Genomic DNA, 27,865 nt, shown 5'->3' with positions numbered 1-27,865 from the left:
AGAGTGCTGGAGCACCTCTCCTATGAAGACAGGCTGACAGAGTTGGGGCTGTTCAGACTGGATAAGAGAAGGCTCTGGGGACACCTTATTGCCCCTTCTGGTACCTAAAGGGGCTACAGGAAAACTGGGGAGGGACTCTTGATCAAGGAATGGAGCGATAGGATGAGGGGTAGCAGTTTTAAACTGAACGAGGGGATATTTAGATTATATGTTAGGAAGAAATTCTTTACTTTGAGGGTGGTGAGCTCCTGGCCCAGGTTGCCCAGAGAAGTTGTGGATGCCCTGTCTTTGGAGGTGTTCAAGGACAGGTTGGACGGGGCTTTGAGCAATCTGGGAGTTGGAACCAGATGTTCCTTAAGTTCCCTTCCAACTCAAAATATTCTATGACTCTGTGATTCTATGATTTTGTGATTCTATGATTTTTTGATTCTATAGTTCTGTGATTTTGTGATTCCTTTTATTTAGGAATGCTTTTACCGGCTAGAGAATCTCTTTTGTAATCTCTTTGTTGACTAATCTCTGATTTTATGACCTAGGATATTCGGGTTTGGGTAGGGTTTCTTTAAGAAGATTTTTCACTTCATTTTGGAGATTATTTTTTATGCAATAGACCTTGTAGAGGCATGAGAACTTTGGAAGAAATAGCTAAAATATTTTGATGACTTTTTGATTTGAGTGTTACTCCCAAATTTTCTTTGTTGCTATTTGGGCAGGCTTTAAAAACCTGACCAAAAAGGTTCCATCAGTAAATCGTTAATGTTGGTGTTTCTGAAAAAGAATGTAGAATCTGTTCCATAAAACCTGACAGATATTTATTGTAATTGGAATAAGCCTTTCACACTCTTTAAAAATTCCTAGCAAAATGATAGCTGTGGGAACTTTGGCTTGGGCTTCACACTGTGTGGTGTTTTGAGGCTAGAAATGAACTACCAGACTAAAGTCAGCTAATTTTAAATTATTATTTATTTATTTATTGGTGCATTAAGTAAAATGGATGAATTAGGCAGTTAAATTAATATTTTCTCGGGTTAGCAGGTTCTTCTTGTCTGTATTTATTCAGTCGGCAGCCAGTTTCCTCACCAGACTGGAATTTCCAACAAATTAATAAAAGGAAATTTAGGAAAGTACTGGAGGAATGAGCATAAGGAATTTATTGCTTAGTATGGTAAAGAGTTGTTCCATCTTTTTTGGCTCATTTGTCACATTATGAAGGGGAAGGCTGTGGTGTTCAAAAACTGCTCACATTAACAGATCGGAGGTGGGAGAGGGGATGGGGTGATGATAACTGAGAACAGGTCTTTACCATATGGTAATGGTTATAAAACAAACTATAATCTATGCTGGATATGCTATTACTGGATTATTCCCTGATATAATTTAATAAATCTGTAGGCTAGTCAGATGATACTTCTGGTATATTATGTTTCTTCTCTTGGTGCCCATGACAAGATTGCCAGTACTTAATATCAAAAAGAAGACAAGTAAACTGAACTTAACAAATTTCAAAAAGTTCATTTCATTGTATTCAACAGGCCTTGAAAGAGAGGTAGAAACAATGATGTCAAATGTTTTGCATATTAAAAAGGTGTGAAAAAAGCAAGGATGTGATTTGAAGAAACATCTTTCAGTTTTTTTTTTCAAATATTATTTGGCCTTGTGATGACTTTTTATTTCTGCTTCAGCATTTACATGGACAGACGGCTAATGTGTTCAACTGAAATTACTGCTGCTCTATGTCTAAATGGTGATTTTGTGTAGGAATTGGGAATATTTATGTAATTTCAATGAATGTGGAATCTCATACTACTCTATACATACATAGGTTTAAGGTTTTTTAGTCATGTCCTTTACTACTTAGAAGATAATAAGTAAATTTTGCTCCATCTAATCTACAATACCTCATTCTGCTAGGTAAATATTTATGCCTTGGGAATCACCTTCAATTTTTCCATCTATTGAAAAACATAGCTACATTGCAAACATGCATGACTATATTACTTTCCAGGATGTTTTACAAATTCGTAAGTTTTTAAGCTTTAAAACAAAGGAATGCATCTGAATTTTAAAACAAAATGTAACAGCAGAGCAACAGAACTTCTCCTGGCGCAATCACCTCCATGCTTAGTGTTTCACGTTCAACTGCTTTTATACACATGGATGAAAAAATGCATTAGGAACAGCGTAGAAAGTAGACAAAGAGGATGTCATGTGTGTCTCTGCTTGAAGCTCTTGGGCTTCATGCACAACAGTACTGATTCACAAGAAACAATCCAAGGCAATAAGCTCTGAAGGAGAAAAATATATCAAAAGCTTTTTCACTTATGACATGTTTCTCAGGAAATAAGTATTATGGAAACGTTAACTTCCCGGTTTTGTACCTTATCTGTTTGATACCTGAATGCTTGAATGTAGAGTTTGCATAAGGTATCACACAAGCAACTTGTTCTTATCCTTCAGAATAAAGACAGTAAATATGATTTATATCTATAAACAAAGCTTTTATCAGCCCATTCCTAAAGTGTCTTATGAACTGACTTGGAAACTGTTCACATTATTCTCCAGAGAAATTCTGTTTTTCTTTACAGCTCATTCATTGAAATACATGTATTTTTTGAGAAATGTAACAAATGAAAAACGTCTGTGTCCTTTGCTCTTCATGTCAGTAGTAATCAACACTAACCTGCTTGAAATTTATGGTTAAAGCACAGTGAAAAGCACCAATATACATGGCCAGTTCTGCCAAAATGTAACAAACCTGAAAGCCATCACGAAAATGCAAGAAATAATGAGGACCCCAGACAAAAATGTTAGTTTGATTTTCTATTTTTTTTCCAGTCTGTTAAAATTTGCTCACTTTTTTGTTGCACTGCAATTATTGGAGCAAAAAAGGGGCTCTTTTCAGAAACCATTCTTATAATAAAGGAAGATCAGTAATAAGTATAATGCATTCATCTTTCAAATTTTTATTGATTTGTAGATCAACAATCTATAGATCTGATGAAGGTTCTTGTTACCAACTTAAAAATTTTAAACCTTAAAAGTTTAAAAACCTTCACTTGGGAAAATGCAATTTTATTTTATCTCATGTAAAACTGGAGTCTTTAAAGCTGAAACTTTCTCTTCTCATTCTCTTGTGGACATATATGCACATGCATTTATATATTTGGAGGAAATGTCGCTGCGGTAGCAGAAAGAGGTTTGCATTACCAAATAATTGCACAACAGGAGAGGATCTGTAGATAGGAATGGTTCGTGCTGAGGGTCTGATGATCACTGCGTATGTGCTGTGAAGGTTTACTTCAGATTAGCTACAACTGTGCCTGTAGGCTGAATACCCATTAGTGACTGGAAAAGATGTTCCAGCACAGTGTCAAAAGGAATTCAAGTTATCTGCTCTGAGATCACCCCCTGATATTAACTGAAGCATAGGAAACAGATATGCTAAAAAGCTTTCCCCGGATCCAGCCTAGAATGTTAAAGGCTACATAATCATTACCTGACATCACTAAAGTTGGCAAGTTCGTATTTTTGAAAAAGTTACAGAATGTTATAGACAGGTAGGTTATTTATACATAACTGAAATCACTGTAGAAGGAAGAACGCATGAAAAGCTCCTTTTAAATTCTGGTCTTTTCTTTTCTTTCCTTTCCTTTTTTTTTTTTTTCTTTGTCTGAGGTAATATAGAGCTTCAGTATTGGAACAAGTGATTTTTTAGTTTTGATTACCTTCTTACATTCTTTCATTGAACTCCAGTAAAAAAAAAAAAAAAAAAAATTATAATCAAATACTGTTTGAAGATTATGTTTGAGACTAGGAATTTTATAGTGTCTGAGGCAGGTTGAAAAAAGTCAAGTAAAATATTATTTTACAATAGAGCAATTATGTCGTTACTCCATTAGAATGAACAAACTGAGATATAATGTATAGTAAATACAAAATCCAGAAGAAATTAAAACTCCCAAAGCAGTCATTCTGAGAAGCAATCATGTCATGCCTTCCCAAAATACACCTAATTAACAAAAGCTGCGAGAGTCTAAATAATAGGCATTTTCTGTTTGAAAAGCTTTTGCATTTCTTGAAGTGATATACATTAATATCTGAATATAAAAAACATTTTAAGTTGAGCAAGTTTTCAGAATCTGTTTCTGAATAACACATAAGCACAGAGAGTGAGTCAAAAAGTTAGAAAGATGACCTGCAAAGAAATAAGAAAATTGAGAAGAACAGTAGTTCTGTGAAATCTCTAGAACCAGGAAATTTTTGTATCTTACAGAACTGTGTCTTGTGGGAGAGCTTCAGTATATATGCACTTATATATATGAATAGAATACCAATAAGGGTTAAATCATATTGCAGTTCACTCAGTGGAACAAAAAGGTTCTATTAAAAAAAAAAAAAACAACCAAAAACAAAACCACACCTAAACCTAACAACTTTTGCCAAAATGTAGACTACCCATCTGACAACCTTAGTTAAATTTGGCTATGCCATATTTATCTGGAAAGCTCTGCCAAGCAAGCTCTGAGGTCCCTTTTTTTCCTCTGCAACCTGAATTCTACCTCACAAATCCTGGAAGCTGTGAGGTCTATGGGAACCTGAATTTTAAGACTAAATTCTGTTGAAAGTTTGCCTTGTGTGACGCAATTAAATGTAAGATTAAATTGTGTTGAAAATTTGCCTTGACACTATATCACAAAATGTTTTGCTTTTAATGATTGTCTTTCACAGAAAAATTCTGTCTTCTTCTATGATAGGCATTTCAACTATGGTAGCAAATTTACTTGTTTTCCTCACTGGTGATTCATTTCTAGAAAAAAAATGCAAATTAAACTTGACAAATATCAATTTGGTCAACTAAAAATACAGGAGTTTGTCTTCTACCTTTTTATTCTGTCAGTTAAGTATACATCGGAGCACTCCAATATCAGCACAACTCATGATCTTGCCCAAACATTTTGTTCTACTTGAATGTTGATGGGATGTTTCTTAGTGTCTCAAAGACCATAGGCTTTCTTCAAATTACAACCTCTTCTAAATTGCTGTCTTTGAGCTCTTAACTGGCTCTGACTTTTGTGGTATCGGATAGTACTTGCCAAAGGAAAGATACAGATACTTATTTTCTCCAGAGTTTAATTTTGCTATACATTGTAGAAAGCAAATTTTAGTCTTATTAATATACGTTGCATAAGAAAAATTCTCAGGTTTGTGTTACACCAGTATTTTATCATTGTGTATATAATGGGAAACAAGAAAAAAAATCTTTATTTTCAAGCACAAGAGTCAACATGTAAAGGCAATAATTTGCAAAAACTTCAGTTTGCACTGTGATCATAGGAGGTACCAATAAAATAATGATGGAAGTGTTTACTCTGAAGAGATCAATATTAAACAGAGATTACTAACCTCCTTCTCTCCACCATGTAAAAGGGGCAGTTTAATCTTAATTTCAGAGAAATCCTTCACTAGAAAAAGAGTTGTTCTTAGAAGCTGATCTTTTCAGGACATATTCAAACTGTAAGTTGCTATGATTCACCTGCTGAAATGAATGGTAGCTATTTATGCACTTGATTATTAAAGTTATTAAAGTGTTTTTCCCCCAGAACAAAACAGGAGCACTTCTTGGTTAAGATGGATCTCTGTCACAAAAGACTTTACCTTGGAAATATCACATTATTAACAGCTAGAGAATAGAAAGCCCCTCTTCACTAGTATTCAGTATTTCACTACTACCAGTGTTTTCTTGTACTGTCCTTCCTGTGTGAGATATGTCTTAAGTAATGGGGCACAGACTTCACTAATCAACCATTTCTAATTGGGTTGGGTACTGATAACACTTTCCTTGCTAACTATTTTGGAATCCGTATGAGCATCCCTGTAGTAGAAATATGAACTTTTTTTTTTTCTTTTCTTCCCATAGGATGTTCTCATTTTCCTTTTTGTTAGTACAAATAATTGTTACTGTACTCTCAGTTGCAAATATAGATGGCTGACTGAGTGCATAATGGAAATGTGGCTATTAAATACTGTTAAACATATAAAACAAAGAGTTTTTGCATAGGTACACATGTGCAGCTTAGGACTATAGGAAAAATTCTCTGAAACTTTTGCCAACAAATTAGTTTATATTGTGTGAGAGTACAGTCATACGCATATGCTGCTTTACCTTTAATATTTCATCATTTTAAATTCAGATGATTCACTTAAAAGTCAATAACTGATAATAAATTGGAAGTGTCAGGGGATGTATAAAATTCATAAAACAGGAAAATAATCAAATGTTGTATGGCATGATGATGGTTACAAAAAATAATTGTTCTCAGCTTCATCAACCTCATATAATGATCTTCTTCTAAAGGTCAGAAATAGACTGAGGCCTGCACTGAAAATGTATTATTTCAAGGTCAAGCTGACTACTTGTCAACTGAGGATCTGAACTCAAGATGTATATGATCCATGAGGTTTGGGGTTTAAATTGCTGGACACCATAAAAAACATTAAGCAAATTAAACTGAATTTTCCATGAGCTCACTGAAAATTTATCTGGATTAATCTTTTTTTTTTTACAAAGAAAAAATGTTAAAACTTTTAAATAGTATTTAGTTTGACAGAGTTTTTTATACTTTTCCTCCTGTCTGGCAAGCCAAATGATGTAGTGAAAGCTTTTCTGTACGTTTTAAAGCTCTTTTTTCTAGACATACTTATGTTACGCTTAAATAGGCTGTTTATGGTAAGTTCAAGTGCCTTTTAATAATTTCACTTTTTACACCTTCACTTTTGAACAGAAAAAAATTGAGATTTACAAGTCCCCCTCTAGATCAATGTAAGCTATTAATTTACATAAAATTTCACAATTTCATACTTTACCATTGTCACTTTAGATAGCTTTGTGAATCTTGAGGCATTGCTTTTTCTTTTTCTTTTTTTTTTTATTTTGCAAATACAGTTTTCTTTGAAATATTGCTTTTTTAAAGTTTTGAAACTTAGTTGAATCGATAGATTTTTGTACAGAGTTTTTAGAAACTGATGATTGGATTTCATGTATATTTTCCAGGTTTCTTTTGTGTAGTCTGCTGTCAATACCACTTTGATGACACCAAATACAAACCATTATTTCGTGTTTATGCAAGACCACTATTAGTCTTGTCTTGCACGTACAACGATAATGAGTCTCCATTAAACTCCATGCCAACAGAAATAAGCAAGTAGCAGAACTTCTGTATCTTCTCCATGAAAAATCAATTTTTATCATCTTTTTCCTTAATCTGAATTTAATAGTATTCTCATACAAGGTCTCCATTTAAACCTAAAGTGGAACCTCCCGTTCTGGAGGGAGAGTAATACAAATTACGATTTGAATTGCATCAAATTAGACTTATTTACAATAGATTTCTAAATCCTAAATTGATTTGAATCATTTCACTATCTACATTGACAGCATGAATTCAGGCAGTAAATCTCAATTAGCTCCACCGAAGCTGGGTGATTTAACTGAGGTTAACATTCATTACATGTAAATCTATTCTACATCTAGTTTGTTAGTTCAATGCAAAACTAAAACTTTTGTCAACAAATAAAAACCTGAGAGAGCTTCAAAACAAATATTATTTGAGCTTGTTCATCTAATATAGGATTGTTTTCATGACAAAGACCCATTTAGTGAAGACAATCTCTATGAGGAAAAAAAAAACAGAACAAACAAAAACCCCACCAAAACCAACAACCCCCAAAACTCAATGAACATCTTGCATTTGCATTGAAGTTCTAGAGAATCTTGGAGATGATCCCATGATGAAATTTTCCCTCACAGGATGATAAGCTATCTCAAATGAATGCAAGTATATTTTCAATGAAATTCTGAAGTGTCAGGGTAAGTTAGATAAAGAATAAACAAAATGAACATTAACAACTTGTCTGTGCCCTATCCTATTTATCTATGTGTTCTAAAAGAAATAAAGGGTAAAATTCTTGAACCACAGGCTACTGTGTGTAACCTCTTGTTTAACTAGTGTTTACAGGGATGATAATCTGAAAAATATATGCTATTTTGTGCACTGATGTGTCTCACAAACCTAATGAAGTTCTTTGAGGTAATCAGCAAGTGCCTGAACAAGGGGAATATCCAGCTAATCTAAATCTACTTAGATTTTTCAAAAATTCATTCAGCTATACTCTTTACCAAAACATCTTGCAAAATCCCATACATTGTGGGATAAAAGGGGAAGATTCTCATGCAGATAAACAATAACTGGTCAAAAAAAAGGTGAATAGTGTTACTCTCAAAGTAAAGAAGTTTTTCCTCACATTAAGATGGAATTTCCTCATGTTGAGATGGATTATCTAGTTGTAGGTTGCTATTAGATCCTTTTTCTCCCAACCTGCACTCTCCCAGAATGAACAAGCCCTTTAACTTCTCCTCATAGGTGAGATGCTCTTGCCCTAGCAGTCTTGGTAACCCACTACCGGATGAATCCAATATTACTCTGAAAATGGTATAACAAAAACTGAATAGAGTGTTACAGTTATGGCCTCATTAGTGCCAATCAGAGGTAAAGAATAACTATGTAACAGGAGAACATGCTTTTCACTCATTTTTGACTGGCTGCCCACCCAGCCTCCTAGTCCTTTTCAACATGATGCCCACCCAATCTCCTAGTCCTTATCATCAGAGCTGCCACCCAATCAGTCGCTTCCGGGCCTGTACTTACCTGTACCCCTCTAATTCCCACAATGAGGTTATTCTGCCCTAGATGGAAGACTTTGCACTTCTGGTTGTTGCAATTCATAAGGTTTCTGTAAGACTGGTAGTAGAGTTTTCAAAGTTCCTCTGGACTGAAGTTCTACCACTACGCATATTAAACATTTCACCCCAATTGATTATAATTAAAAATTTGTTGAGAGTGCTTTCTTCTTCATTGCCTAGGCTGGTGATTAAAGTATTAAACCATACTGGCCTTAGCAGCAACCCCTGGGTTAATTCGCTTGTTAGGGACCCACTGTTGGGTGACAAAGCATTGACTGGAGCCTGGAGAGCCAGCCAGTTTCATTCCACCTAACAGTTTGTTTATTCAGTCCATATCTCCTCAGCTTCCAAATGAGAACGTTATGGGAGAATGTTTAAGGCACTCTTAATCATGGTATGTTGCATCACCACTCTTCATCATCACAACCTTTTGTGATCAGTCTGGTCATGAATGATTTGTTACTGGCAAATCTGTATTGACTCTTTCAGATTATCTTAATGTCTTAATGTGCTTGGAAATAGATTAAAAAAAAAACAACACATGGTTGGGATCTTTCAAGGACTGAGATTAACTAGACCATATTTCCCCAAACACTTGTCCTTGCTCCTCTTAAAGACGCCATCTTCAGGCATCATGGACCCTCCCTTAATTGCATGACATTTCACAGGTCATAGCAGCCTTTCTCTTTCAGCACGCTCAGGTGAAATCCACCTGGCCCTGTGAATCTCAACACACTTACCTTCTGTACATAGTTTCTAATCTAGTCAATCACCCATGTCAATCCTGATATGATTGTTTCTTACCTTAGTCTTCTGAGCTTCTCTCCTGTTAAAATTTCTATATATGTGTGTGCTTACATTATAAAGCCTTCTCACTTTTGGTTAAAACTTTCTTTTTCCTTTTTCTTTTTTTTTTTTTTTTTTTTTAAGAGCTTTCTATCATTTAGCAAGGTATTTCCAATTGCTGCTGAATGATTATAAGTCTTAAAAATAAGCCTTCAGCAAAAACTGTTGTATGTGTCAAACATACATTTTGTTAACATTGCTGTTATCAGGCCATAAGAGCACTTCACAATTGTAGCAGAGACTGTGAAGCTTTCAGAGCTTTCATTCAGTTAATAGAAGCCAAAAGTTTACAGTGAAGAAAATACAGAGCAGGCAACTATCTTTGAAAGTGTAACTGCTTGGCACACAGAAGAAAGCAGTATTTAAACAAGATTTTTAGACATGCACACACAAAAGAAAGTGTATTACTTTTCTCTCACAATGGAAATTCTGTTCCTAGCAGTCACGTTTGTATTAACTGAAGTTAGTGTGAAATTGTGAAATCTGTTATTACAGTCTGCATGAACAGCCACTCTCGCCAATATCACAAGGAGACCACATAAGAGATTCTGCCAGTTCTTTCGTGGACGGGCATAATAAAAAGATATAAAGGCCATGCCTGGTTGAACCAAGTACCTCCATGTCGGCTTTTTTCTCCATAATATTTGGGAGACTGTATTTCTGACTAAATGAGGGAGAGGAAGTCAGACAACATATGTCCTGTAATACAGGAGATGTCTCTACTCAGATGTGACATCCAGGCATTAATGGAAAGTGTTACAAGGATGCAATAAATATGACATTCTTCGGCTTAAGGGAGACCATTTTTTTGTAATTTAAGTCTCAGATGTCAATCTGGGGCAGGTGGGGGAGAAGGGGCAGGTAGGAAGAGAGAGAGAAAGAAAGAATTTATATTACCCTTTTACTGCTTTTTTTTCACAGGTATGCCTTTTTCAGAAAAGCAGAGAGGTTGTTGAGGCCCCATCCCTGGAGGTGTTCAAGGCCAGGCTGGAGGTGGCCTTGGGCAACCTGGTCTAGTGGGAGGTATCCCTGCCCATGGCAGGGGGGTTGGAACTCGATGATCTTCAAGGTCCTTTCCAACATAAACCATTCTATGATTCTATGATTCTATGCTCTTCAGACAAAAATCTGGATATTAACCATCTTAGAGTTCAAATTCCCATGTATAAACCCAGAAATTGTTTTAACTCTGTTATAGAAATCAAGCTTCCTTGCTGAAGTCCAAAAAGACTTACCCACATTGTCAGTTCTTTGGATGTCTCCTCCTCATTCAATCGGATCTCTTTCCTCCATTCATGGGAAAAAAAACAAAACAAAACAACAAACCAAAAAAACCCCACAAATAATTTATTAATCTGTGGAATCTGGTTGGAGTCAGGGAGCCCAGAGAGGCTGCTCCGTGTTCCTGAATCAAAGGCTGGCACAGGACATTCGGAGTCCATCATGTTTGTGTAATCTTTTCCTGTGTTTATTTTCTTGACACAGGACACAGGATCTCAAGGGTCCTTCTCTAGACAACCACTGCCCTCTCATCCCAGAGGTTATGGGGTGGATTGGTGCTGTATTTCCTACACATATCCTGTTCAGTTCCATTTAAATTCAGGGATTAAGCTTTCCTGGAAGTTTAATGACATCTTTCATTAGTCCTTTATTTTTGCTTCATCTCTCACTTGGCAATAAATGGCATAAATGTCAGTTCCACAGTAAAATGCAGAAATGCGATGTCAGCACATATTTCTTACAAGTCTCACTGCTTGAGAATTGTGGTCACAATTTATGCCACTGAGGGCATCAGTCTTTGAAGTGAAGCTTTGTAAATGGCAAACCTGTGTTATATATGATCTTCAACAGATAGCTGATTATGAGGATGATGAGAGATGTGAAGCTTAGTTGACAGTAACACTTGAGTAACTTTGCAGGGACACCATTTATTAACGATGTCGTTCAGCAACTCCCTGATTCTTCTTCTGTGCCCAAATTATATTTGATGGAACATTTACAGGACAATAATGAAGATCATTCAGGATAGTTAATTGTCTGGGATGGTACAGACCTAGTTCAGAGACTTTAAAAAATAAAATAATTCTCTTTCTACTATGAATGAGAACAGTTGTTCATTTTTTCTGTGCATGAAATGAAGGGGAAACCTCAGATTAAACCATATATCTTAAGAATCTGAGCAGAAAGCATTTTAATGATTACAGAATGTCATCAATTTTAGGTCCTTAACTGGAGGATTGCTAGATATAAAAGATTATCTAGAAAAAAAAAAAAAAAAAGCCTTTTTTCAACAGTTAGGCTTCTTAGCTGAAGAAGATTTCTGAGTACTTTGAGCCATAGATAGTCTAAAAAAAAAAGATACTATTATACAAAAGCCAAGTCTTGGATGAAAAATTGCTACTGCTCACGTCAACACATTTGCAGTAGTGGACTTTCAAAGATATGCAATGATACATGTGTGGCATTTTAGGTTAGACTTTCTCCCTTTATGCTGAAAAAGAATTGCTAAATAAACACTTGTTCCTAGAACATGATGGCAGTCACGGTACTACAGGTGACAGGATGAATGAAATGTCCCAAGAAAGTACATTTCAGTGTTAGAACAGGGGAGTGAAAGAAACCTAGATCTTCGCAGGGATGGAATAGAAATTCAGCAGAGGCTTGTGATAGGGCCACAGCACACGTGCATATAGCTTCTGCAAGCTCATAGCTATATGACTTTGTCTTATTAGCAGACAAGATACTGTCTTATAACTTTCCTGCTACTTTTGTTTTAATAAAATTATGAAACATTAATTCTATCACCTGCAGCTCTAGGCTACAATATTTAAAAGACCTTAAAAGTATTACGTGCAAAAAATACACCAAGGTCCTCTGAGGGCTGGGTGTGCAACTTCCTAGTCTTTCTGAGAATCCTAGCCTCAGGTTAAAGCAGAAAAAACCCAGAAACCTGATCTCATTAAGCTCAAAACAGTAGCCAAAACTCCTTCAGTCATGTTAGTCCTAATGATTGTTCTACGTTTGAGTCCCTTGTGGTATGAAAATGATTCTCCCATGCATTGTAGGAAAATTAATCGTCCCTTGTCCTTTTGCCCTTTCAATAGCTAGCAAATGTATGTTCGCTGACAGCAGCCATTTTCTTGACATCGTATCTCTGAAAGTTGAAATCCTGAGTTTATAAATAGGATATAGCCTTTTGCTAACCCTCTTTTCTTAACTGTTGCATTAGATGTGATTAATGAAGACCACAGCCTATTGCTTTCTTTCTTCTAATAGCTAGAGCTAATAGCAATTTCATGCCCTTAGTATTTTGACCTGAAGAGCTTACCATGAATAGAAAGACTTCAAGAAAGTATTGTAATTTCCCCCCTCCTCCTAAGTAGAAGGAAAAATATTCTATTAGAGCTGAGAGCCCTGAAATTCTTAACTAAGAGACAAGATCTCCTGCTCCATCTTACTAATAATATTAAGACCCCTGAAACACACATAATTTAATACAATACGTAAATGTGAAAGGAAAGAACAATGCATAGAAGACTGCAGTCTCAAAGTTCTGTTCTGCAATGCTCAAGTAACTTTCACTGAAGGAACTAATTTTTATATTAGTTACTCTTAGAGCATTATAAAACATTTATGTTACTTTACAGTAGCTCATCTGAAAGAAATAGAAGAGTCAATTTTGATTAAAGATACTTTTTACACCACACCCTTTTGTTTTCAGAAATCAATTAATTTTCTTAAAATCTTGATAGAAGAAGCATCATTATTTTGCTAGGTTTAGGGTTTTTGACAATTGCCTAGGATAGGGTAGAGAGTCCATGGAAGAGTTGGAAAATTAAGATCACCCAGTCTAAACTATGAAGTCATTTACAGTATAGTGCTCTCCTCTACAGTGGGAAGTTGAAAGAATTATTTGATGTGGATCAAATCAAACATTTGGATAAGAACTCAGATATAAATCTAATGATTTGTGGGTTTATGTACGAACATACCTTACTGGGCTAGGTTTTTTCTGAATTATAAATCTACACCATTTCTACACTTTTTTAACTTGATGAACTGAAATAGGAACTGAAGTCTTGATCATTAGAGTCAAGAATGTTGCTGTGAATATGATTAGTTCAACGAATCCATTACTGTTTATATGTATAGGTATTTGTTTATGGCATGCATCAGCATGTATATCTCTCCATAAGTCCTATAACTCTAAAACGAGAACAATCTGGATTTTCTTGCAAATTGCTTACGTACAAATCTCAGCAGACAAGCCTGACAGATTTCTTCATTATATTAAACAAATGGGTATCTAAAATAATTAACTTAATGTGAAAACTTTATTAAATTGCATTTTGGAATTTAAGCTTCCTGTTTTATACCATATTAAAAGTGATCATGCTGAGGATGACAAATAATCAGGAAAAATTAGACAAACTCATCCACAGAAAGTAAAATTACATCTCCTTCCAAGCTGGCAATCCTGGCTTTGTCAAGCAGCAATTGTTCCACAATAATCACGGGAACAACAATATTAATATACTCAACAAATTATAAATGATATCAACAACAAAATTAAACATACTGAAAGAAAGCAACTGTAACTTACATCTTCACTAAATGTAAAATATTTGTACGCTATTACATTTCAACAAACTATATAAACTCTCACTTTAAAGATGGAAGGTATTACATACAGACTGTGGCAATCGTTCAAGGACTGTTTTAAAAAGATGTTACGAAAATAATTTTAATCTTTCATTTATTCAGATGCCTAATTTATTTTTTCATTATTTTTGTATCATAGCTTTATAAAAAAAACTGTCACAGTGTTTGTGACTTTACAACCAAATATATGCAAATAAGAACAGATACTGGAAATTGACTTTGAAAATTTTAAAGTTTACATTCACAGAGAAATTAATTCAGTGTAGCCAGCATGGATCTCACTCTGCAGTTTACTGTGCATATTTTTTTTCTGTGTAGGGAGGAAGCCTGTAATCTTTCCCAATTTAATTAAGAGGACACGGAAGGATTTTTGATGGAGAGGTGTGTGCTACATATACACTCAAAGTCTAGTTCTCTGTATGCATTTCTGGTACTGTATCTCAGTCCCTGCAATCATTCAATTTTGTTGGTGTGTTTCTGTAGTCACAATATCATATGCATATAAATTATTTACAAATTATATAAAACATCATCTGTGTTTGCACACTGGCAATGAATCCCGTTATAAACAAAAGAACATTTAAAAGGATTGAGTTTTGCTTAGACAGAAGGGGATGCTGAGCATTTTGCAAGAAGCAATTACCAGGAAGCCCCAAGGCACCTCCTTACTTTCCTCCTCTACTCCTACACACTCAAGGACAGCAGGTGGTAAATTTTATTTTCCAGACTTTCACCAGCTTCACTGGAACCTTAATCAGGTCCTGAACACCCAGACACACCCAGCAGTTCAAGGGAGGGTCAAAGCAAGCCCCCTTCATCACAGACTGAAGCTCTTACAAGTCCCGGCTACCAGGCTGAAGTGTCTCTCCTTCCCTCATTCATGATGAAACGAGAGCATAACTGCAAACTCTTAATTACTCTGCAGCTTGGGTTCAAGCAGTGATGAGCCGTTATTTAATCTGTCGTCAGCTTTAACCAAGCTCAGATGTGACAAGGGAGGAGTGCTCTGCTGCTAGCACCAGGGTCATCAGACCACGGTGGCAGCTGCCGACTTGCTGACAGGGCTCTGGCAAAGGCATGAATGACACAATCTCTACCTGATGGCACTTCAGCACAACCCTGAGGTCTCCGTGTCCCAGTGCACAGGCAAGAGCATGGATGTTGTGAAGAGACCGCTTCAGCACCTCATGCTGTCACCCTTCTTCTGTGGCATTGCCTTGGTTTTCTTTCTAGGGTGACATGTTTTTGTTGTTGTTGTTGTTTTGGGGTTTTCTTTCATTTTGATGTACTGTGAGAAAAAAAAAATAAATATTGAAATATAATTTCTCTTTTTTATCCATTCCTGCAGATAGCTATTCATATATTAATATATAATAGTAATATAGCATATTAAGGAACATGGGAATAACAGTTTGTTGAAACCAGAGCTGATAAAAATTTGTTGGTGTCTTGATGGAAAAAAAAAAATATTCTTTTCATTAAAATATACTTTAGCTCCGGGGGTGTTCTCTCCTATCTTTCCTCACCATCTCTTCTTGTAAGACAAACTGCAAGCAGACATGGTGTCAATAAACAGTTAACAAGGGGAAGACACACAAAAGTTATCTAGCTGTCCAGCTTTGAATATCAGTAAAAAGAGAAAGTTTGCTCTTAATGCAATGCATTAGGCAAAGCAGATTCCTCTTCCAGTATGTCATTTAGCTTTCATACTTTTAAAATCATAGCTTAGACTTCAAGGCTTTCCTTGATTTCTTAAAAACTTTTTTCTCTTATCAGTAGTGATAAGTTTGGCAAGTGAATATGCAGTGAAAGCTATGGTGTTAGAATAGAGCAACCCATTATTTTATTGCTTAGCACTGGAAATGTCCTGAGGAATTCACTGCTTCAATAACATTTAAAAACTTCCAACCACCTTCTCTGTAGTTCAGGCTGTTGTCATCATACCCACACTTTTACTAGCTTTGGGTTACGAGTTTACAGGTTTGAGCACTTATTTTCAATGTACTTAGGCATGCAGGACAATTTTTTTTGAAGAGTAAATATTGACATTGTAGCAGTGTAAAAACTTAGGATAAAGTGTATAAAATTTAAGTGCAATTTCTCTCTCTCAAATGATAACAGGATTTTAGAAAATCAATTTTTTTTTTTTTTTTTTAACTGGACATGGAGAGAGCATAAGTAGCCCGGAAGCACAGGTAGGAAGTCAGACCAGGCTGGCAGAAGAATCATATCGCTCACACCGAATGCTATGAGAATTACCTGCCAAGGATTGTCATAGATTTTAGTGAGCTGCAATTTTCAAAGTCAAGACTGAACATTACCAGAAGATGTGCTGCAGTTCAAGCAAAATATTTCAGACATCTGTGGTGTAGCTTGAGTAACAGATTGGACAAGATGTTCCTAATGCTCTCTCCCGGCCCTGAAAGTTGTGAATAAGAGCTAAATGTCTTTACGGACTGAGATAAGATTATCTCAGTGTGCCTCTGGGATGCACAAGCTAGATAGGACGCAGAGAAAAAAGCATTAAGGACATTGCTGCTTTAAGATCTGTAAATGTAATGTTTGAGGTATTTTTCAATCACAGAAGCATAGAATCATAGAATACCAGGTTGGAAGGGACCTCAAGGATCATCTGGTCCAACCTTTCTTGACAAAAGCACGGTCTATACAAGATGGCCCAGCAGCCTATCCAGCTGAATCTGAAAAGTGTCCAATGATGGGGAATCCACCACTGCCCTGGGGAGATTATTCCAATGGCTGGTTGTTGTCATTGTGGAAAAATTTCCACTTGTGTGCAATTGGAATCTTCCCTGCAGTAACTCGTACCCATCACCCCTTGCCTTTCCCATGTGACTCCTTGTAAAAAGGGACTCTCCATATTCTTTGTAACCACCCTTTAAATGGTGATAAGGTCTGCCCTAAGCCTTCTTTTCTCAAGGCTCAACAAACTCAGTTCTCTCAGCCTTTCCTCATACAGTAGGCAACCCAGTCCTTTGATCATCTTCGAGGGTCACCTCTGGACCCTCCCCAGCCTGTGCACATCTTCATTGTGTAGCAGGGACCACAACTGAACACATTATTCCAGGTGCGGCCTGACAAGTACTGAGTAGAGTGGGATAACGACTTCTTCATCTCTGCTGGTGATGCCCTTGGTGATGCAGCCCTGCATCCTGTTGGCTTGCTTTGCCACAGCAGCACACTGTTCACTCATCTTGAGCTTGTTGTCCACCAGGACCCCCAGGTCCCATTCTACCAAGCTGCTCCCCAGATGGATAGATCCCAGCCTGTGCTGCCCTCCTGGATTGTGTTTTCTCAGGTGCAAGAGTTTACACTTGGTCTTGTTCAACTGCATAAGGTTCTTGTTAGCCCACTCTTCCAGCTCATCCAGGTCTTTCTGCAAGGTGTCTCTTCCTTCCAAATTGTCCATCTCCCCACTCAGTTTGGTGTCATTGGCAAACTTCATCAGGGTACACTTGATTCCATCATCCAGATCACCTATAAAGATACTAAAAAGCGTTGGGCCCAATATAGACTCCTGGGGGACCCCACCTGTCATGGGTTGCCACTTTGAAAAGGACTTATTTACCACCACCCTCAGGGTGCGGCCTGTCAGCCAGTTCCCCACCCACTGCACAGACCATTTGTCTGCACTGTAATGCATCGGTTTCTTTAGGAGGAAGCTGTGGGGAACCATGTTGAAAGCCTTGGAGAAATCCAGGTAGATGGTGTCCACTGCTCACCGCACATCAACCAAGCAGGTTACTTTGTCATAGAAGATGATCAGGTTCGTCAAGCATGATTTACCCTTGGTGAATCCATGCTGGCTTTTTCCAGTCACATGCTTCCTTTGACTTGGGATAGCCCCCAGGAGGATTCATTCCATAACTTTCCCAGGGACTGAAGTAAGACTGACAGGCCTATAATTTCCTTCATCCTCCTTTAAGCCCTTCATGTAGATGGGGTTGAAATTAGCCTTCTTCCCATCCCCTGGGACGTCCCCCAGTCTCTACAACTTCTCAAAGATTATGGAGAGGGGCCTCACAACAACATCACCCAACTCTCTCAACAGCCTCGAATAGATAATGTCTGGGCCTTTCAATTTGTAGGGGTCAAGCTCCCGTAATAGCTTGCATACTGACTCTTCCTTCACTGACGATGAAGGAAGAAATCACCATCAGCCTGGATTGTTGTTCCCAAGGCCTGGGGTCCAAAGAGTGCTGGTAAAGATGGAGGTGAAGAAAGTGTTGAGAATCTCTACCTTTTCAGCATTGTTGGTAACTTCTCTTTAACAGTGAGCCACTATTTTCCTCTTTGGTAGTTAAGAAATAGTTTTTGTTCCTCATACTTCTAAGCCTTTTTCATTTGTTTTCTTCATCACACTTTTGTCCTGAAGAAATTGACTAGAAAACCAGAGATTGCATAGCTAGTTGGATAATGAGTGTCTTTCCAAACAGAGTATGAATTGGGATGGATTGAAAAGTATAGGTGCGAGACAAGGATAATGTTTGCACAGAATTTACAGAGAATTTGACAAGGCTTTTAGACTTAAAACTCCCCATTAACTGTATAAATTACAAAACCTTTGTGACAGCAGCTCTACAGGCACAGTTTAATTACTTGTTCAATCATTTTCCAAACTTTTAAAACTGCTGGTCAGAAAAACATATCATAGCCATTTTAAAGCATGAACTGAACAGAAAGAGAAATCCTGCCCCGTTTTGAGTCAAAGGAAATACAGTTCTCCTACACTACATAACTTCTCTGTTAGTTGCCTCTGTTTGGAAATCTCATTATTATTCAGTTTGGAACTTATTACAAGTATCCATCATAAAAGTTTTGAGTTAAAACCAGAAGAAAAATTATCTTTAATTATAACAGATTTATTTAAGTAGAGCTTGGATCCTTCAACATTTCTGATATGGAATTATTTTATTTTTCTATAGCAACTTGATAATCAGAGGTACACGTTATTGTTAAAAACGTGTTTGCATTTTAAAACAAAGTAGTCATTTCTAGGAGAAAAGCAAAAAATTGTGCATTGCTGATTCAAGTGACACGCCTAGACTCACAAAGATATGTAATGGCAATTACAGTGGACCATAAAATATTATTTAAGCTATAATGTCAACACACTGTAAAATTTTATTCTAAAATTACAAATATTCTGTATATTCTTCATTACTTCATTGCTTCTGCACAAAAGTTTTATGCATAAAGAATTTAAAGATACCATTTGCACTGATGTTTCAGTTTATTTTATATATTACATAGAGGAAATGTGCCAGATTATTTTAAATTCTTCAGTCTTACCACAGATTTTAGTGGTGCTTCACACTACTCCATAAAGCAATGCAGTCATTTCACTGTGGTTCACTACATAGACCTATAAATATTACAGTAGCTGTAAAAAAATAGAATTATTATAGAGACCAATTTACACAAAAGACTTTCTAAATAGTTCTGTGCTGCCACTATGTGAACTAAGCAGCAGTCAAAGTTTTTGATATGCCACACTGGCAGTTGAAAAAAAGAGATGAAAATGAATGAATTGGGTCAACAGCAGTAGGGCTTGCAGTGGAGGAGGGGACCAGAGAATCCTCTATAGACATACGTATTTCCATGTCAGGTTCCAGTTGCAAACATCTTACGTCAAGAACTGAAGTATGTTTGGTTTATTTTAACTTTTCTGATGTTTTCCAGAATTGCTTTTCTTCCTCATTACAATTTAAATTCAGGTTTCAGTTTATTGCAATATAAATGTCTGAATTTTGCTGTAAGTTTACATTCATGTAAAACTAATCTTTACAGAATCGTAGATAAGATATTAATATTACACCATCGGTATGAGTGACAACTATGATATTAAAATAAATGCATGTTTGAGAACCACTTAACTTTGTCAGCATTTTAACTATGCTTAACATTTTCTCAGAACAAGTGAGAGAAAATAAAGGGAGTTTTTGAGCACTTCAGTGAAGCCTGAAATACCTTTATCCCATAGGGTACTTTTAATTATTAAGACAATATTAATAGGACAATATTAATACAAATATAATTATATTAATTTATCTAGGTAGTGGAGGTTTATGCTTCACCTTAGCACAAAACCTTTGGTTTATAATTCAGATTAAAACAAACTTCCTAGGTATGTATATTGCAAACTGTGAAATTCTCACAGTAAATAGGATTTTACTCCAAAAATAGTTCTGTTGACAGAGGATGACCAAGGGCTGATGTATTATTCAGTGTGTTTGAGTGGTGTAGGATTCAGCCCTTAGTTGCAGAAGAACATGAAAAAAAATTCCTGAGGTAAGATATTTAACAGTGGGGCAAGAAAGATGAACTTGAGAAGAGAAATTTTACTTGCTTATTGCCCATTTTTCTTGTAGTAAATAAGTCATTCCTCCTTTACCTTTCAGTAGTGTTAACAATTGTTCTAACCTCAATTATGTTCCACTTTAGTCAATTATTATATAAGCTAAATTGTGTTGTTATCCTGCTGGTACTGCAGGCGTGCACAATACAGTGTATACTGCTGTTTCTAAGGAGGTTGGGACCTTAATTTCTGTTTGCTTTCAAAACTGATCATTTGTAATCATAATTCTTGCTCTTCCCTAGAAATTTTTTTTTTTTTTTTTTTTTAAGGTGGTTTGAAAACTAAAGATGGTTTGAAAACTAAAGTTTTGGAAGTACCATGAATTTGATGAAATGTAATTGTGTTTGAGATTTATATTTACACGTGTGTCTGTGTCTGTGTGTGTGGTTTCTCTGACTTTTATACAGGTTAACAACTGCGCATATTACACTTAATCTCACATTTTATGATCCAGGGTTTTTTAAATGTAAAATATTTATCCTTAATTTTTACTATCTTCATTAAATTTTCCTGACAAAATTTCATGTTCCTAATCATCCTATTACTAATTACCCTTTTTCTAAGTGGCAGAGGTTTATTCATAATATGAAAGGTGACTTTTTATGGCTAACAGACACGGAAACTTTAGTGATATAAGAAGGTTATAGAAACTATAAAGTACATGTATGGAAAGGCATGACTGAGAGAAGGGTACAATTGTATGAGCCTTGACAGGGAGAGATAAGAACAAAAAAGCTGATAAAACATAGAATTAAAGAGGGTTTAGAAACTATCCACAGTTACAAAAGTCACTGAAGACTTTAGCAGTGACTATTCAATATTTGCATTCTGGGATGTCAGAAGGATATCTAGGGAGACAAAGGCAGAACAGAAAATTCAGTGGGTGTGGTGACTTTGGGTGCACAAATGCAAAAGAGAGACATCCATATTGCAGAAATAGAAAAATAATTCTGAAAATTAGAAGAATAAATTTTTATGAGGTTATTACAATAAAATTCTAAATAACTTTGGCAAAGGTATGTTTTTGATGCATAATAGTCTTTACAAGTGGTTTTCATTTCTCTGCAAGGAACAAAATATCATAATAATCAGTGCATAGTGACTTTCATATTTCGTATTTCCAAGGCAGGATATTCATCTAGATGAGTCACCCCATCAGATTTTTGTATTGATATTCTTGTTGCACACAATGTGGGGATCACTACTGCTCACCAATCTGGCCAGCCAGTTGAGGAAATATTTCTAGTACAGTCACCACCTCTCAGAGATGAGCATAAGCAGCTCACAGGATGGGCAAATAAACAAAAGTATGATTAAGTGAGATCTAATAGGATCTTATGTGTTACTGAAGTGAAGTCCAAGATCTGGTATTGTTTCTTGAATCAAGGTGCATGTCCTTGATGATGTTACTTGAGGGTTTTATTTCCCATTGTTTTCTTCCTTCTGCTGTCTTGCCTCATCATTCATTCTGTATAAATCCACAATGAATTTATTCTGCGCAGTCACAGTCATGACAGTTGATTCTCATTTTATCAACTCTTCTATTTTTTGCACTCTTCTGAACTTCTCAAATTCTCATGAGATTAGATTAACACTAGTTTAGAACAAGCAATACCATCTCTATTCCCAGGTCAGCTTTTCATCAATTCCTTGCTCACCAATTTTTTGTCCAAGTGGTCATTGTTCATGTGGTTTCTGATATTATCTACGTAAAAATGCCTCTCACTGACTCTGTAAAGTGTGTTTCTAATCAATGTGCCTCAAAACATTTAGTAATCTCCACCTACGTGGTTATGTCTAGAAAAATCTAATATAACACAAAGATTCCAGATGCAGAGAAATGTCAGTTGTGAACAGTGACAAAAAAGAAAGACATCTTAATAATATAGTTTTGGAAACAATCAGTTTAAGTTTTTTTCTAGAGGAGTCAATCTAGCATTGTGCAGAAAAGAATGAAATCTCAATAGCTAACAGCTCAGTAATTTTTTTAGCTATATCATTTTAGACTGACAGAACTCATTATTCTACAACCCTTAGACACTTTCCTAGCTTTCTTTCTCTTTGAAATTAGCTACTTATTGCAGCAAATGTGTTTATAAAATGGATTAGGTAGTTTGTTGCACTCAACTGCTTTTCATGTTGAATTCAATTTAGTCCTTCAGGTATATGGAATTTACTGACGACTTCACTAGAAGTTGAGCCTTTTTACAAAGCCAAACTCAAAAGCAACAAGTTTATATGAACATAAGTACGTTTATACACATACATATATTTAGATATATTTCTGCTTCTTTTTCAGGCAAACCTTTTCTAAGCTGTTCAGAAAAGGATTATATGAACACAGAGGATAACAGTTATTACAAAAAATGAAGCAAATCAAAATCACATTTGATTACTCAAAACGCATTGTGATAGATGTGTACTAAGAAGTTTTAAAAAAAAAAAAAAAGCAAAAACCAAGCAAAACAAGACACACACACACCCAAATGAACAAATAAACAAACAAATTAAAAAACCCAACCAAAAAGCCAGGTGACGTAGTTGCACCTGCAATTTCTTCAATCTTACTCTGGTGCCAGTTTTTGGGACAGTTAGTAGAAAACAGGTTGAGGAGCCAAGGGACAGTATACTTGTATTAATTAAATCACTGCAGCTTGTTCTAGATTAGCACATGCAGGTTATGAAAGAGACAAAGGCCTGATGAACGTGACACAGTTGTATCATGCTGATAATATCTGCTTGTTGAATTCTGCTAAATTGTTGTCCTTACGACTATCATTTTAGTTAATTTAAAAGCATGCAAGTGAATTGGAATGAGTTTTACCATGATAAAGGCAACAGATGTGGTTGGAAAACCGAAAGGCTCATTTACAGTCTGTCAGATTCTGAGATTCCTGGCAGAGGGCAAGGATTTTGTTGTTTTGGGTTTTTTTTTTTTTGGGTTTTTTTTTTTTTGGGTTTTTTTTTTTTTGGGTTTTTTTTTTTTTGGGTTTTTTTTTTTTTGGGTTTTTTTTTTTTTGGGTTTTTTTTTTTTTGGGTTTTTTTTTTTTTGGGTTTTTTTTTTTTTGGGTTTTTTTTTTTTTGGGTTTTTTTTTTTTTGGGTTTTTTTTTTTTTGGGTTTTTTTTTTTTTGGGTTTTTTTTTTTTTGGGTTTTTTTTTTTTTGGGTTTTTTTTTTTTTGGGTTTTTTTTTTTTTGGGTTTTTTTTTTTTTTTAATTATGGGAAATGGCAGCTCAGCTGACCAAGATGATAGTGAGCTTATGGTTAAAAAGCAGATTTGCAGCACAGTAAGAAATGGATACACACATCAACACAATCTGAAAATACTTTTCACAGTTAGAAATGTTGAGGTCATTTGATCATCCCAACTAAACTACGTCCTTAGAGACATCATAAACTAGCCATGGAAATTGTCATGTGGAAACCTTCAGTGTTATTTGACAGTAGTATGTAGGGGGCAAATGAGGAAAGGGCAGATGAGGAAAGGGCAGATGAGGAAAGGAGCTGTAATTCTTTTAAGTGCTCTGTCAAACTGATAGGCAGCTGAATGTCTGCATGCAGTTACAAAAGCGTGACTTTGTACAATGTTTTACATATGTGCACAGTTTGCTGCTTCCCCCAGCTCCACCCTTCCCTCTTAGTAACTTACATTTTTTTCTTTTTCACAGGATCCTTTGTACTAATTTTTCATAATTTCTCTTTTTTCCCTTTTTTTTTGCTCAGTCTTTGACAATAGTTATTAAGGTGTCAAGAAGTCATAAGCATCTTTGAGTCTTCTGATAGTTTTAACAAATATCTCTCTAACAAATCCCTGTAAAATTATTTCTACATTCTTTTTTATATTAACTCACCAATTTGTCACATGTGACATATGATATATGATACTCCCAAAAAATTTGTGACATACTTTAGAGGAAAAAAATTCTCATGAGTTGCAATGCTATTAAGAAGCATTCATAATTTGTGTTTGATTTGATTTGATATAGTCAAATATTTTTCTGAGCTGAGACATAGGAGGAATTTGTTAAGAAAAGCATTTCTGGATGAGCATGAGACCGTCAGCCACAAAAAAAAAAAAACAACCCCCCCACAAAAAAAACATGCAGGGGGAAATATTCCTTCTAAATCCTTTTATTTTTACATATGTAAGTGGCTTTGTGTTTTAAAAGTAATTAAAAAATAAGAGGTCCCATTAAGTAATGATAATAACTGGTCTGTGGGGGAATGGGTATTGTTTGTGTCATTAGCCACAAAACTGGAACAAGTGACTTCAGTTCTCTCCATGGACACAGATTACCTATGTGTCTTTAGTCAAGTTACCCATGATGACATCTCATAAGCACCTGGGCAACCTAGGCCTAGCAATCCATTTTCCGAAGTCATGTAGATAATCAAACTGAACTTTCAGAGGGGAATAAGCTTTTTTTCAAAATAGTACTCTGTGGACTATGGAGCAGCGGTGTTCACATTGCCAGCTGACTGACAAAAATTCCCAACAACCAACAACAATAAAACCTTAGGAGCTTAGATGTCCTTTTGAAAATGGACTTTGGAATCCTTTATCACATAACCCTGCCTGATTACATTTTTTAATCTAAATTTCTGAATCTTTGTTATCACTGTATTTACAGAGAGACAGTAATAGTCGCCAAATCTGTGGGTTAGGATATATTCATCAGTGGCTGTGGGGCTGTCACATATTTTGACGAGGAAGATTTCCAATGGATAAATATTCAATGACTACACGTCTTTCTGTTACCTCTAGGACAAAGATATTGTTTGGCTAGCATTAAAAGAAAATTTAACTCATTTACCTTGGAAACATGTAGTCCTGTAAGGACACCAATTCTTCAAATGCGGAGTAGTCATGCCTCAGCAAAGCAAAGTCTTCTAAAGATCCACATTGAGTTTTATCAATTTGTTTTATGTATAAGAATGTAGATTTACCAAGTACAATTAACTAAATAGTGGGTGATTATTCTGTTATTCCAGTGTAATGTTACAGAAGTGGAATCCATACTCTGTTCTAAAGCACTTGAGATTCTTCCTACTGAAGCTGCGCTCCAGCAACTCCTTCTTAACCATCCCCTTGCATTACTTTCCTCTACTTTATAGCATGCTATCCAGATGTGTGGTATTTTGAAAGGACTTTGTTCAGAACAGCGCACCTGTATAGTATCCTCTCCCCAGCTTCATAAATGTTTTGCAATTCAAATAATCTCAGCAGAAAGTTTGATGGCTTACTGCTCATGGTATAATTTACCATTTTTTTGATAAGAACAGTGCTTTTGGTGTAATTTATTGTTTTAACTGGAGATCAAACTTTTTTCTCTAAAATGTGACTTCCTCCACAGTGCATTTACACATTATTTTCTGTGTTTCAATCTCAGGTTATTTTCCTGAGATTAGTGTTTTTAAATATGTTGTCAATGCCAGGCAGTAGGATATTACTGAGCCAAAGCTTTGATTTGCGTTAATAAGATATTGTGCACGATATCTAGCAAAAGATAAATATCACACCTCTGGCTACCAGATCTGATTTCTTGTATACTCTTTAACATATAGATATATATTTTAAAGAAGAATGTACTAGCAGTTCCATAGAGAGTTAAAGTCAGTGATACAGAAGAGAGGGGTAAAATCTAATTTCACTTCTAAATTCAGCTAAATGGAAGTGGATAAATTTAAAGAGTATACATAACTTGAAAAGTAGTCTGCAGGTCTGGGGAGGAGTTTTCTCCAGCAACCACATACTAGCTTTTCTTCTTTAAGTACAGTGTGTTTCCACATCTCAAAGAAAAAAAAAAAAAAAGAAAAAAAAAGAAAAAAAAAGCTGCTTATTATTGTGCAGCTGGTAATATAATGAAAATGTTCTTCATTTATCTTCACAGTAGTGGAATATAGCTAATATGCTGTGTTTTTCTGGACTTAGCTGTCACTCTGTGTGTGTGTCTGTCATAATGATCACTGTTGTGAAGATTTTATCTGAAGCCCTGGCATTTGTTCACATGTATTTTTATTTAAGGGTCTCTGTGTGTATATGTAACAGCTCTTTTTTTCTTTCTTTTTTTTGTGAGCACCACTGAGCAGTGCCCTTCCACTGTTTCTCCACTTTTCCACACATATGCAGTGGCACGGAGATAATAAGTTTTTCCATTCTTCACTTAATTATCAGGAATTGCCAAGAAATATGTATCATTACGTAATCCTCTCTTAACATTTTATTTTGGCATTTTCTCAAGTTTTTGCCCCTTAGCATAAGTTTTTCTTGCTCTAGCCTGATGTTACATATTCATAATGGAATTCCATTTCTTCTAGTATTAATTATGAAGTTTCATGGGTTTAGGTGGTTAAAACACAGTTTTGGTTTGGTTACTATATTTATCTTTCTGCCAAGCGTCTTCCTTTAACATTACCTTTCTCTAACAGGTACAGAAGTTAAACTATTAGCATACGTTGTCCAACTTAGCAGAGTATGGTGTCACAATGTCAGCTTTCCTTTTATTCTGTCTACTGTATATGCAGCTACTTCTGTACTTGTTACTTGTGAGATATCAGTATCAATATCAATATCAATTGACATAATGCATTTTTCTTAGCCATTTTATGTCTCATGACTATCCTTTTCCTTGTACTTTTTTGCAAGTAAAAGAATATTGTGGCAGAAATCATAGAATCATAGAATGGTTTATGTTGGAAGGGACCTTGAAGATCACTGAGTTCCAACCTCCCTGCCATAGACAGGGACCCCTCCGACTAGACGAGGTTGCCCAAGGCCACGTCCAGCCTGGCCTTGAACACCTCCAGGGATGGGCCCGCAACAACCTCTCTGGGCAACCTGTTCCAGTGCCTTACCACCCTCAAAGTGAAAAACTGCTTCCTAATGTTTAATCTAAACCTGCCCTCTTCCAGTTTAAAGCCATTCCCCCTCGTCCTGTCACTACATGCCCTAGTAAAAGGCCCTTCCCCAGCTCTCCTGTAGGCGCCTTTTAGGGACTGGAAAGGCAGCAGTAAGACCGCCTCAGCAGAGTTTCCAGGAGGATCTGCTCCATGATCTTGCCAGGCACAGAGGTGAGACTGACTGGCCTGTAGTTCCCCGGGTCTTCCTTCTTTTCCTTTTTGAAAATAGGGGTTATGTTTCCCCTTTTCCAGTCAGCAGAAACCTCGCCAGACCACCACCACTTCTCAAATATGATGGCTAGTGGCTTAGTGACTTTATCTGTCCGTTCCTTCCGGACCCGC

The sequence above is a fragment of the Charadrius vociferus genome, unplaced genomic scaffold (assembly GCF_000708025.1).
Source record: "Charadrius vociferus isolate BGI_N301 unplaced genomic scaffold, ASM70802v2 scaffold244, whole genome shotgun sequence".
NCBI lineage: Eukaryota > Metazoa > Chordata > Aves > Charadriiformes > Charadriidae > Charadrius > Charadrius vociferus.
This window is presented reverse-complemented; position numbering follows the sequence as displayed.